General features: G+C 38.8%; 1 protein-coding gene across 2 annotated transcripts in view; it reads left to right on the top strand.

Annotated features, from left to right (window-relative positions):
* Window positions 1–7,674: 7,674 nt before the first annotated feature.
* Window positions 7,675–16,224, top strand: part of PTPDC1 (protein tyrosine phosphatase domain containing 1) — an 86,182-nt gene continuing 77,632 nt past the window's right edge. For both annotated transcript variants that reach the window (XM_020289223.2, XM_012738509.3), the window contains exon 1: window positions 7,675–7,936. The gene's annotated coding sequence lies outside the window, so the exon portion shown is untranslated. The remainder of the gene's footprint in view (window positions 7,937–16,224) is intronic.

Here is a 16,224-nt window from a genome sequence, read left to right on the forward strand (position 1 = left end):
TTCTATTACTGCATAACAATTTACCACAAATAGAGGCTTAAAACAACACCAATTTATTAGCTCACAATTCTGTAGCTTCTAAGTCCAGCGTAGCGTCGGAGTCTCACAAAGCTGAAGCAAGATGTCAGCTGGGCCGAGTTCTTCTCTAGAAGTTCTGGGGAAAGACCTGCTCCCAAACTCATTCTTGTTGGCAGATTCAGTTCCCTTCAGTTGCAGGATAAAGATCCCGTTTCCCTGCTGGCCACTGGCTAGGGAAGGCTCTCAGCTCCATGTGGTCTCCTCCACCAAGGCAAAACAATGCATTAAACTCTTCTCATTCTTCAAATCTCTCTGACTTCTGCTGCTGCTGCTGCTGCTGGCCAGAGAGAATTCTCTGCTTGTAAAGGTCTCATGTGATTAGGTCAGGCCCATCCATATACTCTCCTAATATCAACTTTGCCATGTAACGTTTACTGCCATGTAATCATGGCAGTAAAATCCATCAAATTCACAGTCCCAAGGATTATAGAGGACTTTGTGGCGCATAGGGGTGGCAGGGAGGGAAGTCTTAGAAGACACAGAATCCTGCCTACCACACAAGGATTTTGGAATCATAGACATGGATTTGATAGCAGCTTTACCACTCACCATCTCTGCAACTGGACAAATCATTAAATTTCACTAAGCCTATGTTTCTTCATCTTTAGGATGAGAATAATAAATACCCATGCAGGGTGCAGTGGCATGTCCCTGTAGTCCCAAAACTTGGGAGACAGAGATGGAACAATTGCTTGAACCCAGGAGTTTGAGGCCAGCCTGGGCAACATACGCCCCAACTCTAAAAGAAAAATACACCAGCAGGTTTTTGTAAGGGTCAATGAAAAGATGGATGCAAAAGTGTTTTTTAAGGTATGAGGCACTACCTAGCAGAGTGTAATTGATGAATATGTGCAAGTGTATGGCACCACTAGACCAAAAGTTGCTTAAGGTTTGAGGCTGCTTCTTTCAACGTGACAAAATCAGGGGCTGCCTCCCCTGTGGTGTGAGCCTTACTATAGATGGAAGTCACAATAAGATGGAAGTTTAGCACACCAAGAAACAGAGAGCAGATAAAGGGTTTCAAATGGCCGTTTGGTTCCTATCCAAGATAATGCCAAACCATATTCAGATATATCTGGAGTGCTTCTGGCCCTCCGCTGAAGGTGGGATTTCTTCAGCCCTGGACTCCCAAGCTGGCATGACTCACCTGGTACAGCTGGGAACTAACTCAGAGGACTGTCCTACAGATTAGAGCAAGGCACTGCAGAGACGGCCAGGCCAATGTTTCAGCAAAGAACACAGCATGTCTACCCCTCCTTGCTTCCAAACATTCCTTAGGGCAGAAACTGTGAATTGTGGTAACATCTGATCATAACTCTTAATTGAGAAAACTGAGGGGCAAGATTCTTTACTGTCTGAAAGAACCACCCTAAGCAGCCCAGCATAAGCATCTCTTGGAGCCCCATTTTTCTCTTCCTTCAGTGTGGCTTAGTTTCTAAGAAAGGAGCACACAGACCGTGATGCAACTTGCTTAATACTGATCATAGGACATTAACTCCATTTCCCTGTAAGTAGGAGAAATCATTATGTGATGTCTCCCTGAACCCTTTCTTGCTAGAATGCACAGAATGTAACACAGAACCTGGCACATGGCAAATAGTTCAAAAAGCTTTGCTGAATGTCTGAGTCTATAAAACAAACCAGTGAGCTGGAACTCTCCCCATCTACTACTCTTTCTATTACATCACTCTGCTTCCCACTATACTAGCCTGGTCAGTGTCTTCTGAACAGTTTTAATAAGCAGGTCTTAAGGCTCCAGCTAAATTTAAATGTACTAGCTCCGAAGCCCCCTAGAAATTTCAAGCCAGCCTGTCAAGTTGAAACTGTCTCTAGAAAATAGCTGTGCAGCTGAGGAAGTCAGCAGCCACATTGCCCATCTGTTGCCTTTCGTCTCTGGGGAGCTGAGTTGAAGGAATTCAAGATTAATGAGCTTTCTCTGGCTCATGTAGCCTTGTACAATCTGTGAGTCTGGTCTCATCCACTTTAGAAGATAAACACACTTGAAATGTCTTGGGTGTGCACATGCCTATACATTGATTAGAGTTCTCTTGAGGTAGTGACTTGTGAACTTTTTAAAGGCTATAAAGACATAGTGGGAAACTACTTGGCTTTTGTAGTCAGCTCTTTGTAGTTCAGGGTTTCAAACCTTGATTCCTACACTTATTAACTGGGTAACTTTGGTTCCTTGTACCTCTCTGAACCTGTTTTTTCATGTATAAAATGGGAATAATAAAAATAGTTATACCTTACAGGGCTATCATGAAGATTAAATGAACTCAGCATGCAAAGTGCTTAGTACAGAATAGGCCTTCAATGGGCTGTGATTATTGGTAAATAACTAAACTCCTTCTTGAATACCTACACATTTACTTCCTCAAACTACCCATGGTATTGAAATTAAAGGTTATGAAACCATCCCATAAGCACTAACTGCATCAGTAACTGCACCGGGTGATTAAGACTGAGACAAAAAAGAGGATGGGACAGAAGGGGGAAGAAATTATCACTTATTGAGAACCCATATTGAAGTAGGCCCTGCAGTATGTGTTGGGAATCCCAGGCAGTAAGTCACAGCATTTGAACCCACACGTATTTTCACGTATTTACCAGACATTGTGTTTTGTAAATTGTCATGACTTTTGCCCATTTTGCAAATTGTGCAAGTACTTTGTTAAGTGCCCTTTGTGGATTGTGAATATTTTTACTAATTTATTTATGTCTGTTAATATTTGTTTGCTTTTTTTTTTTTTTTTTTTTTGAGACAGGGTCTACTTTGTTACTCAGGCTGGAGTGTAATGGTGAAATCATAGCTCACTGCAGCCTAGAACTCCTGGGTTCAAGCAATCCTCCTGCCTCAGACTCCCAAGTAGCTGGGACTGCAGGCATGTACCCACTCACCAGGCCAGTTTTTATTTTGTTTTCAGGAAATAATTTCGTTTGTGGGGAATTTATGGCCACAGAGAAGATTTAAATGTTTTTCTCAAAAACATTTGCAGTGTTTTAAGCCATTAAGTCAGTGGTGATTTGCTATGCAAAGCTGTCTAAGATATGATAAGTAAAAAACAGATTATGAAACCATATTTATGACATGATTTTTGCCTTTGATGTCATGCTTAGAAATTTTTTCCACCTAAGGGTATAAAACTTTTCACTAATTTTTGTTCCAAAATTCTCATGGTTTTATCTTACATTTACATTTTAGTTGTTCTAGAATTATTGTGTTGTAAAATAAAATGATGGCTGTGGTGACTGTGACAAGGTTTTTCCTAACATTGAGTTGTTCTAGGATAAATAACTCTAGACCTGTCTTAAAAATGAGTAACTTGTTACTATATATTTGTGGAGAATATGCTTCTTAGTTTTCATTTCACATATTCATTCTTTAAGAAACATTCAGGACATAAAAGCTCCTGTGGCTTTCTAGTTACTAGAATCTCTTCTCTGAATCTCACTGGAGCAGAAGAGTATACCTCAGACATTTGTTTTACATTCCAGTCCGGCCTGAGCTGTCTCAGCTTCTTACTCCTCCCTGTCTTCAGTTGCCCATTTGCAGTGATGAATGACTCCACTTCCTCAGCAGAAGCCTCAGTGCCCTTAGCCTTAATTTTATTGCTTTGTGTTGTGGCAAAATCATCCTGCCCTCTTAATCAAGGTCTTTTATGGCTTGGTCCCTGTCTCACCTCCTCCTGGCCCATTGTGCTAATTTATTCTTTGCTGTCAATTTGTCTCAAATAAGTCCTCTCATATAATGCTATTACAGCACAAGTGACACACTTTCATAAAACTTCAGAAAAAAGTAGGCATCACTGGAAAAAAAGTCCTTAGAGAACCGTATGATGAAGAAGTCTGAGTTCACTAATCAAACAAATATAAATTAAAACAATGAGAAATAATTTTTCACCCAGTATATTGGCAAATATTAAATTTATGGGTAATGCCAATGTTGGCAAGTTATATACACAAACCAGCATCTTCATACATTTTTGGAAATGTAAGTGGACTTAGTTTTCTAGATGGCTATTTTGCAATATGTAAAATTTAAAAAAAGATTTAAAAAGTATACACCATTTGACTCAGCAATTGAGAAGTCACAAAGGTATCCTTATTTATATAAGGATATCCACTATAACACTGTTTATAATAAAAGAAAAATTTGAAACAACCTAACATTCATAGTGGGTAGTTAAATAAACTATGTTCCAACTTTACAGTGGAATATTATGCTACCATTAAAATTATAATAATTCTCTCTTCCTTGTTGGATTTAAAGAAGTAATCTTCCATGTTGTGAGGTCTATGGAGAGGACTCCAAGGCAAGGAACCGAAAGAGGCCTCTAGGAGCTGAGAGTAGCTCCTTGTTGATAGGCAGCAAGAAAATGGGGACCTAGTAGTCTATAGCTGCAAAGAGATGAATTCTGCCAATAACCTAAGGGCATGTAAAGTGGACCTTTTCCCAGTTGACCCTCTGATAAAGACTGTAGTCCCAGACAATATCTGAATTGTAGTCTGGAGACAGAAACTGTGATAGGACTTACAACCCACAGAAACTGAGATAATAAATACGCAGTGTTTTAAGCTATGAAGCCAGTGGTTATTTGCTATGCAAAGCTGTCTAAGGTATGGTAATTAAAAAATAGATTACGAAACAGTATTTATGATATGATCTTATTTAAAAATACACTTACGTTGGAATAAATATTCACAGAAAAACGTTTTGGACAATATATTCAACGTGTGTATTCTTCATACTTTTCTGCCTTTCTTGAAATCTATTTTCAATGAACATGTATTTTACAATTAAAGACAGACATATTCCCATTTTTAAATAAAAAATATATATTCAAAACCTTGGGAGGAGAGTTTATCTGCAATGGTGTCATTTTCATGTCATGATGATGTAAGAGTTTTAAGCCCTTAGAAATTTAGAAAACTAAAGAATTTATGTATAACATAAATAATATAGCTACCATTTTTTCCACTGGGAAACCTTGTTATTCAGCTGAAACTCCAAGAAGGTTGTTAGGTAAACATGGGATGAAGTAAAATTGAATAGGGTTTTGCATATATTAATCAAATTTTTGGTGGAATACTCATTCACATTGCAGGAGAGAAATGAGGTATACACAGACCAGATTTCCCATAACAGTGCTAAATTTAAAATACTAAGTTATTTAATTTTTGGTTACAAAATATGATCCCAATAACTACAGAATATATCTTCCAAGTGACTGAAATACAATATTTATATCCAGTTATAAGATGTGAAAAAGAAGTAACAAGATGAGTTTGCTAAAGAAAACATCACATATGACTTCTGTCCTTGATTGTGCTCTCCATCCAATCTTATAATCTTTTTATGGATTCAAAGGGAATTCTCCCACCTCTTCCATAGTGGGGATATTTAAACACTCACCTCAACTCTCTATTATATTACTTTTCCTCTCACTCTTGGCAATAATCCAATTGCCTAACTAGAGTCACACATCCATCTGCTGGTTGGGGGAACATAGGGCATCTTAATAATACCAACAAGACTACACATAAGGTGGAGAACTAATTCCCCCAAGCAAGAGAAAAAATGGATGTTAGTGGTCAATGGATGCAAACTCCCTGGCATAGCATATATGATCCATCATGACAGGACACTGCCTATTCTTCAGTATGCTCTGCTACCCCTTCTTTCTTAATATCCAGCAGTCAAATATGCTACCTTCTTTCCCATCAACATACGTTTGTACTATCTGATCCCTTTGCTTGGATCACCATTCCCCTTACTTTGCTTGGTCCTCTCAAGCTTGATTTTCAAGACTCAGCTCAGGCATCATTTCTTTAGAAAGTATTGTCTAACAAGTCCCTCTTTTTTCTTCTCCTCCCCTCCAGGTTGGATGCCCTTCTCATGTGCTCCAAATACAGTTATCATGATATGTTCAAATTGTCTGTCTCCTCATAGACTGTGGGCAGGGCAATGTCTGACTCACCTTATTAACTGTTGATGCTTAGGGCAGCACAATTACACAACAGGCATTGTTTATTAAATGCACAAAGCCAATCCTACTGCATATTAATAAAACCAAGTATGGGCACTATTCTTCATTAGATAATGCTGAGAAATATCGACAACTTTTTCAAATCTCTTTTACACCGTTTACTAAAAATGTTTTTTTTTTCACATTACATATTGGTGTTTAGATGCAACAATATTTTTGCATTGCTGTATATTACATAGGGCCTGCTTCCTGAGCTACAGGCCAGTGTCTTACCCTCATCTTGTTTGTCCCTTCTTGTGACAGCTTTAGACAGTAATCTTAGTACAGAAAATTATATTCCTTAGGTCCATGTGCTTGCAACATCATGCAGCCAACTCCTATCAAGCCAGTTGATATAACTAAAAGCCCCTCTGCATTGTAATTTGTCACCATTTATACTCTCCAGTGTCATCTGCATGAGGCCAATAATACCTGCCTTGCAGAATTAAATAGGAAGATATAAAGCATCTAGCACAGGGTCTGGCACAGACTTATGTATTAAATATTTGCCTAGTAAGTTGTTCTGCACACTCAGGAGGACTTATTTCTATTGAGCTGTGTGAGATACAGGACCACTTGCAAATTCATTCTTCCCTTCTTCTTTCAAAGGGGATTTAATTAAAGGCAGCGATGTGCCTAGTTAAGGCATTTCCCTGCTAGGTGAGGCCATGTTGCTAAATCAGTCTACAAGATGTAGGTAGAAGTTGTTGGGTGGGGCTTCTTGAAGGGTCCTTTCTAAAATAAGGACTGATAGCTGGAATTCCAACTACAACTTTGGCCCATGAGGTAAATTTGTGCACGGGAACAGGCTCCAAGGATGACAGAGCCGAACAAGTCTGGGTCCCTGGGGGTACCCACCTAACAGTTTCTTTTACGGGAGAGGGAAAATACCCTTACGGGTTTAGGATACGGGAATCTGGGGTTTCCGTGACACGCAGGCGAACCCAGTCTTGCTCTCATCCACCGATCTGCTCTTTGGATTTCTCTGGACTATGCGGAGCCAACTGGAGGCCAGGATGCCGGCAAGGGCTGGGCCGAGGACCAGCAGGAGAAAAGGCGGGGACGAAGCGCGCTGGGGGCTGGTGAGGTCAGACGTCTGGTTCCGTCAGCGATACTCCAGAGCTCTCCATGCTCGTCCTCCTTCACCCACCTCCGCAGTCTGCGTCCGCAGAGCGCCAGAAGCCAGCGCGGCTGAAGTTGGTCCCCACTGCCCGGCGCCCCTCGCTGCCGCCGTCCCCGCACAGTGCTTTCATGGCCGGCGCCGTCCCCTCACCGTCCTCGCGCCATCCCCTCAAGCTGAGTCCCCTCGCAGTCCCCTCACGCTGGGTGCCTCCCTGTGCCTGCGCCATCCTCTCCTAGTCGCCCGCGCCAGTTCGAAAGCACCCGGAGCCGCCGGTACCATAATGGGCCACTTCGGGCCGCCATTGGTGGGAGAGTGTCGCGTGCGGCGGGCGGCGGCTGCCATTGGTGGGGAGCGGCGCGCGGAGGGCAGCGCCGCGGACGAGGCGCCTGCGCGAGCGCCCGGTCACGGGGCGTGGCCGAAGCGCGCCGCAGGGACAGACGTTGCGCGGCTGGCAGCGCCGGGCAGGGCAGGGCGGGGGCGGGGTCTCCTCTGCCCTCACTGTCCCCTCTGCCCCCGGCGCTTCGGGGGCGGGGCCGAGCCGTGAGGGCGCGCGGGCTGCAGCCCGGCCTGGTACCCGCAGACCCTCCGCGGGGTAGCGCCTCCGTGCGGGCCGCGCCCTAGTCCGCCTGCGCCCGCCGGCCCCGGACGACGTGACAGACGGACAGCGCGTCCTGCCGGCGGGAGAGCTCGGAATCCGGAGCGGGGAAAGGTTCGGAATCCGCAGTTAGCTGCTCTAAAAGATTTGTTATTTTAAGCGTCTAATTTTTAGGTGATGCGTGCTTGGAGGCAGATCATTGAGGGCCGTGAGCGTCTGGCTTTGAGAGTCGCACATTCAGATGGCTGCAGGGGCGGGTGCGGGGAGAACGCACACTCTGGGGAGGGGAACGCCCTTCAGCTGCCGCTGAATGATCGGCTCTTTTGATTTTTTATGAGAAGTTGAATATCTGAATTTTTATGTGAAATCTGATTTTTAAAAGTTAGCAACCAATAAAAAATCTCAAAAAACCTGTGAGCCAAACAAAAGACATTTATAAGCTGGTTCCAGTCTGTTTGTGATCTCAAATTTAGACCTAATTCTGCCAGTAAATTAGTCACATGATCTTGACCAAGTCGCTTCTCTCTCGGACATGCATTCTCAACATCGGTGATATTGATCATGTTCTGGAGGGGCAAAAAGATCTTACATAATATGATGCTTCGTGGCCTTCCAAAGGGCCAGAAAACAAACAGATAAACAGTATATCTGTGGCATTGAAATTGTATGGGGCAGTAGATTAGGAAAGAAAATGTCTAAAAGGTCTAGGAGGAGAGGAGGAAAATGAAAAACAGGTTGAGAAACACTGCTTTAGGGAAATAGATGAGCAGGTGTCATATTAATATATGTCAAAGGATTAAGACACACCGGCGTAGACCATTCATAGACTCAGAGCTGGAGGAACTGGGGAGGTTCTATACAAGTTTCATGCCAGGTACGTCAGCCAGCGTGCTTACAGGTACATACATATACGCACACACATATAACCATACAATTGTGTTTGATCTCCACAACAAAGTAAATGTCATTCCGTTTTCTATACGATAAAACAAGCTCAAGGTTTAGATGACTTGCTACAGTGAGAGCTATTAAATAGAAGAATTGGGTTTAAACCCCAAGTTTTTATGGTTCCCAAACCACCCACTAATCATGTTGTCTCCCAGCCTCCAGTCCAGTTGTGTCCAAACCTCTATGTACAAAAGTGTTTCACCTTGTGGCTTTTTTAAAATGCAAATTCCCAGCCACCACTCCAGAAATGTGGATTCAGTATTTGGGACTGGGCCTAAGGATCTGTGTTTTAACAACCACCTTGGGTGATTCCCTTTTGATTGTCCAGGGACTATTTTGAGAACAAGTGCTCTAGTCTCATTTCCCACCCAGTCCCAATGTCTTCATGGAGTTGTACCCAAAGGACTCAAATTCCCAAGCAGACAAGCCATCTCCACTTGCAGATAGGTGACCATCCAGTTTTGGAAGGAAATTCTTTGTTGGGAGAAGCAAAAGTTTAGGAGACAGCACCTGGCACTGTAGACCCACTCTCATTTTGAGAAAGTCCTTACAATTTTGCTTTGCTTTTTTATTTTTTATATGAGGTATCTTCAATACTATTCTGATCCTTCTTAAAAACGAGGCTCAAGACATTTATTTTAAAGTTAATATTAAACTTTTAAACACGGTGAAAAAAAGTTTAAAAGCCACAATTCACCCTTAACAGTAATCTAACAGTAATTTTCATGTTCTGTTGTATTGCTATACTATTAATTAATTAATGATCTCCCCGTTGTTAATCACTTAGATTGTTCAGGTTCACAAAATTTAGAAAATTCTTCTAAGAGATGGGATTGAACTTTGAAATTCCATCTGGAAATCTGAAAATTATCCCAAGACTAAACTGTAAATCACAGTTCTCTTAAAGGCACATCTCATCCTTTTTCAAAACCAAAAACTGCCTCAGAATCTGAATATTTTCTTTTGTTCCAAATTAAGGAATATAGTGGATGCAAAAATGTATACATTGAAATATTTCTTCGGAATCATCTTTTCTTGTCACTTTATCTGTTGTTTCCCTTATCATTTTAACCTCACCAAAAGATAAATTTATTTAATTTACTTACATATTTGCTGTTCTAAAAATAAGTTGAATAATCAAAACATTTCTTTGCAAGTATTATCTGGATCATTTAATGTACTTAATGTATTGATACTGAAAAAGGTACACTTTGTTCTTCTGGTTCTTGTGGAGGTAACATAAGGTAGAGGAAATAACGTGGGTTTTGGTTTAAAGAAGAACTGGTGTTCTCATTCCAATTCCATGACTTTCTAGTTGTATGACCTTTGGCCAATGACTTTCTCTCTCTTATTCTTACTTTCCTAATCTTTAAGATGGGGACAGGCCTCCAAGGTTATGAAAATTATATGAGATAAGATGTCCTGGTAGAGTGCTAAGCACAACTGTTTTTCTATTAATATTAGTTCTGTTTCACTCTCTTTAGAGCAAATTTGTGAGTTCTGGTTCTGCTGTAATATTTAAGATCATTTTCCTAAAAGGTACCTTTTGTGGGAGGATATAGTAAATATATATTTAGAATATAGTAAATATATATTTACTATATGTGAAACAAATTATGTAAAAAGAATGAAACATCTTTTTAAAAACATTTGCTGAGAAAACTAAGAACACAATGACTCTAGCTCTTTATCATGTTTTGCTCTCTATGACCAAAATTAACCATTTGTTAATTCATCAAATATTTATGAGCACTTATTATGTACCTGGCACTATGTAGATGTATGTGACAAGGTATCTGATTTAATAGAAATCATATATGAAAAAGACAGTAAGCACATAAAACAAGATAATTACAGATTATAAAAAATGCTTAAACAGTAAGTCTATAAATAATGTCAGTGAAGTTAACATGGTGAAAACAATGTGCTCCTTAGGAGTTTAAATTTTGTGACAAAATATTAGTTAGGAAAATCTCTTGAACTCTGAAGTCTCAATTAAGATTGTGAAATTAAATTGTGTGTCAGAAAACAGGGGATTTAAGGAAAATAAATGGGAGCACAGTTAAAGATTGCCCAGGTCTGACATTTTTTACAATTGATCCAGGAGATGTGATTTACATTTCTTTCATTATAATGTCAATGTTTTCATAATTCTTTTGCTTAACTTCTAAGAAGTTATAATTTTTTTTGGAAATCATTTCCTTTAATAATAATTAGCACAGGCACCTATTTTGTTATAAGATTGTGTCCAAAAAAATTTTTTCTCAGTGGTTTCCCTGAATTTTAAAAAATTTATTACAAATTGACAATTTATAATTGTGTATATGTATGGGGTACAAAGTGATGCTATGATTTATGAATACAATGTGATATAATTAAATAAAGCTAATTAACATATCCATTACCTCAAATACTTGTTGTGGTGAGGACATTTGAATTTAGTAATTTCGAAATGTACAATGAACTATTATTAACCATATTCACCATGCTGTGCAATAGATTTCAAATACAACTTATTTGTCCTTTCTAACTGAGGCTTTGTACCTTGATATCATCATCTCCTCCTTCCCCACAACCCCAGCCTCTGGTAACCCCACCATTTTATTCTCTGCTTCTATGAGTTCAAGTATTTCAGATTCCTCATGTGAGAACATGCAGAATTTGTATTTCTGTTCTTGGCTTATTTCACTTTGTTAATGTTTTCTAAATCCATCCATGTTATTGAAAATGACAAAACTTCCTTCTTTTCTAAGGCTTAATAGTGTTCAATTGTGTATATAAACCATATTTTCTTTATCCATTTATCTGTTAATTGGACACTTAGGTGATTCCATAACTTGGCGATTGTGAATAGTGCTGCATTGAACAGGGCATGCAAACATCTCTTGGACTGTTTTAAAATCTTTTGGGTAAATACTCAGAAGTGGGATTGATTGCTGTATCATATGGTAGTTTTATTTTTAATTTTTTGAGGAACCCATGCTCTTTTCCATAATGCCTGTGCTAATTAATATACATGCCCACCAACAGTGCACAAGGGTTCCCTTTTCTCCACATCCTCAATAAGTCAAAATACTTACCTTTTGACTCTGTGATAATGGCCATCCTAACAGATGTGAGGTGATATCTCTTTGTGGTTTTGATTTACATTTCCCTCATAATTAGTGAAATTGAGCACCTGTTGTCATGTACCAGTTGGCCTTCATATGTCTTTTTTGGAAAAATGTCTATTCAGATTTTTTGCTCATTTTAATTAGATTATCTGGGGGGTTTATGACTTTTTTCTTTTTGTTTTTGTTTTTTTTGGTTTGTTTTTTTGCTATTGAGTGATATGAGTTCCTCATATATTTGAGATATTAACCTCTTATCAGATATATGGTTTGCAAATATTCTCTCCTATTCTGTAGATTGCCTTTTCATTTTGTTGGTGGTTTCCTTTGCTCTGCAAAAGCCTTTTAGTTTATTGTAGTCTTCCTTGTTGATTTTTGCTTTTGGTGCCATATCCAAAAATCATTGCCAAAACTAATTTCAAGGAGTGTTCTCCCTCTGTTTTCTTCTAGGACTTTTATAGTGTTAAGTCTTACATTTAAATCTTTAACCCATTTTTTAATTTTTATATGTGGTATAAGATAAGTTTTGTGTTTGTTTTGCATGTAAATATCTAGTTTCCACAACACCATTTATTGAAGAGACTGACCTTTCCTCAATGTGTATCTTTTGCACCCTTGTCAAATATTAGTTGACCGTGAATGCATAGATTCATTTAGATTGCTTTTTGTCATGGCTTAAAACCTACAATTAGTCCCTTTATGTGGTAAACCTCATAATTTAATTCATAACCCCTTGAGTGGCAGGTTCTGTCACAAGGCCATCACCTAGCCTGATTCTGACTGCTACAAAAGAATACTTCCTCTCTTTGTTGTTTTTGTGTGGGGATAAATAAATATTAGTATCAATCTCTGGATCAGACTTCCCTGGCTGGATATTCCAGTGTTTTTAGTACAGGGAGCTGGCCACTCTAGGTGGAGAATGGTTAGTAATAATTACTTGAGGGAATAATTACTTGAGGGAAACAAAGTCATGTTTTTTCATGTCTAAGAGTCATTTCTATTCATTACAGTTCAAGCAGCACCATTTGTTCTGCTGACACCTATTTTATCCAGTAATTTGTAGCATTCTATCCTTCAAAAGGAAAGTTGCCTTGCCCTGTATATGAACTCAGGACATTGTTTCATCAAAAAATTTTGAACACTTACTATGTGGCAGGCATTGTAATAATGGTTTAAATGGATCTACTAGGAGATTCCATGGCAAATTCCTGTATACTTAAGGGGCATGCAACCTTAGCTATTTGTGAAACATTTTCTCATTTAGGGTCATGCCTTTGCAGAGTCAATCTTAATATGTTACTTTTGTACCTTATAAAGATTAATTCAACTCTAGGTGGAAAATGTTCTAGAGAATTTACATTTTCTCCATTTTCTTCTGTTTTATGAATTAAATTAAATTAAACAAACTGTGTTTGTTTACTTAGTGTTATGGCTGTTTTTTTATTTTATTCTGTTCCCAACACTGTTTCCCAAGAAGTTTGCAGTATTATATAATTGTCTTTTAAAAATAATATTTTTTCTTTCTCTGTAATATGAATTAAGCATCAAATTTAGAAAATATAAATAATCAGAAAACTAAAACCACCCATAATCTACCCTGTTAACATTTTGGTGTGTATTCTTCCAGTTTTTAGTCTATGTACATTTTTTAATATGTATGTTTCTTTTATAAATATGAGATCATAACTCTGTGTTCTATTTTGTGGCTTGTATTTTTTATCTAATAATATATGATAATAAGTATACTTTTTACTCACATAATTTCAATTCTCTTTAAACATATTTTTTTTGCTAGAATTGAGACCAGAAGAATCCTGTTAATAAATTACTATACAGGATAGATTCAGAAACCCACACTATGACCAAGAACAAAATCTACTTCTCTGCTCCTTTCCTTCCCTCATTCCTGTTCCACCGCAACATAGGAGGGTTCCACTGGAGGAGCCTCTGAAGGAAGCTTTATCTAGTTAGACATATAGTTAACACTTTAAGTTCTCTTTTTTGTAAAGCTTTTCAGCCAACTTTTCAGAATATTTTTATTTTTACTCTATTGCTGCTAGAGGCAAAGCTTTAAGAATGAAGTTAAGAGGATTTGGAGTACTATGGGAAGGTCAGTGCAATCCCTATTAAAATACCATCATCATTTTTCACAGATATAGAAAAAATAGTTTTACACTTCATATGAAACCAGAGAAGACCCCGTATAGCAAAATCCATCTTAGGCAATAAAAACAAAATAGGAGGTATTAATTTACCTGACTTCAAACTATACTACAAGGCTGTAGTCATTAAAATAGCTTGTGGCTGACACAAGAACAGGGACATTGACCAGTGGAACAGAACAGAGAACCCAGATATAAAACCATCCTCATATAGCCAACTAATCTTCAACAAAGCAGACAAAAACATGCATTGGGGAAAAGAATCCTTATTCAATAAATGGTGCTGGGGAAACTGGATAGCCACATGTAGAAGACTGAAATAGGACCCACACCTTTTACCTCTCACAAAAATCAACTCACACTGGGTAACAGACTTGAACATTAGGTGTGAAACTATTAGAATTCTAGAGGAAAACATTGGAAATACTCTTCTAGACATTGACCTAGGCAAAGAATTTATGAAGAAGACCCCAAAGGCAATCACAGCAGCAACAAAAATAAACAAATGGGACCTGATCAAATTAAAAAGCTTCTTCACAGCCAAAGAAACTGTCAAGAGAGCAAACAGACAACCCACAGAATGGGAGAAAATTTTTGCAAGCTACACATCTGATAAAGGGCTGATAACTAGATATATCTAATATATTTAGAACTCAGGAAAATCAGCAAGAAAAATCAAACAACAAATGGGCAAAGGACATGAACAGAAACTTTTCAAAAGAAGACAGAATAATGGCCAACAAACATATGAAAAAATGCTCAACATCTCTAATCATCAGGGAAATGCAAATCAAAACTACAATGAGGTATCACTTATTTCCAGTAAGAATGGCCTTTATCAAAACGTCCCAAAACAATAGATGCTGGCGTGGATACAGAGAGATAGGAACACTCCTACACTGCTGGTGGGACTGCAAACTAGTTCAACCTCTGTGGAAAGCAATATGGAGATACCTGAAAGCGATACAAGTAGATCTACCATTTGATCCAGCAATCCCATTACCGGGCATCTACCCAAAAGATCCAATGACACTCTACCAAAAAGACACCTGCACTCAAGTGTTTATAGCAACACAATTCACAATTGCAAAGCTGTGGAAACAACCCAGTGTCCATGAATTCATGAGTGGATTAATAAAATGTGGTATATGTATACCATGGAGTACAATTCAGGTTTAAGAAACAATGGTGATATAGCACCTCTTGTATTTTCCTGGATAGAGCTGGACCCCATACTACTAAGTGAAGTATCCCACGATTGGAAAAACAAGCACCACATGTACTCACCAGCAAATTGGTATTAATGGATCAACACCTAAGTGGACATGTAGGAAAAACATTTATCAGGTGGTGGGAGGGGGAGGAGGGGATGGGTATATACACACATAATGAGTGAGATGTCCAGCATTTGGGGGATGGTCACGCTTGAAGCTCTGACTGGAAGGGGGGGCATGGGCAATATATGTAACCTTAACATTTGTACCCCCATAATATGCTGAAATAAAAAAATTATTAAAAATTCAAGTTTTAGGGCCGGGCGCTGTGGCTCACGCCTGTAATCCTAGCTCTTGGGAGGCCGAGGCGGGCGGATCCCTCAAGGTCAGGAGTTCAAAACCAGCCTGAGCGAGACCCCATCTCTACTATAAATAGAAAGAGATTAATTGGCCAACTGATATATATATATAAAAAAAAAAAATTAGCCGGGCATGGTGGCACATGCCTGTAGTCCCAGCTACCCGGGAGGCTGAGGCAGCAGGATCACTCGAGCCCAGGAGTTTGAGGTTGCTGTGAGCTAGGCTGACGCCACGGCACTCACTCTAGCCTGGGCAACAAAGCGAGACTCTGTCTCAAAAAAAAAAAAAAAAAAAAAAATTCAAGTTTTAGATTTTTATATTCCAAAGAAAATGGCCTGATTTCAAAATTCCATTTTGCCTTTTTATATGGCCTCAAATATTCTAGCAATATTGTTATATTCTACTGCTAGCATAAAAATATATTTGATTGTTAAATTATCCCAGTTTTGACATACTCAGTATTTTTATCTTCATTCTAAATGTCTTCAGAGTATTCTATGAGAAATTCTATACAAATGAGGCCAGGCCACAGATTAAATTTATACTAGGTATTAAAAACAATGGTAGGGATGTATTAATTAACATTTTAAAATGTAGCATGAAAGTAT

The sequence above is a fragment of the Microcebus murinus genome, chromosome 12 (genome assembly GCF_040939455.1).
Source record: "Microcebus murinus isolate Inina chromosome 12, M.murinus_Inina_mat1.0, whole genome shotgun sequence".
Classification (NCBI taxonomy): Eukaryota; Metazoa; Chordata; class Mammalia; order Primates; family Cheirogaleidae; genus Microcebus; species Microcebus murinus.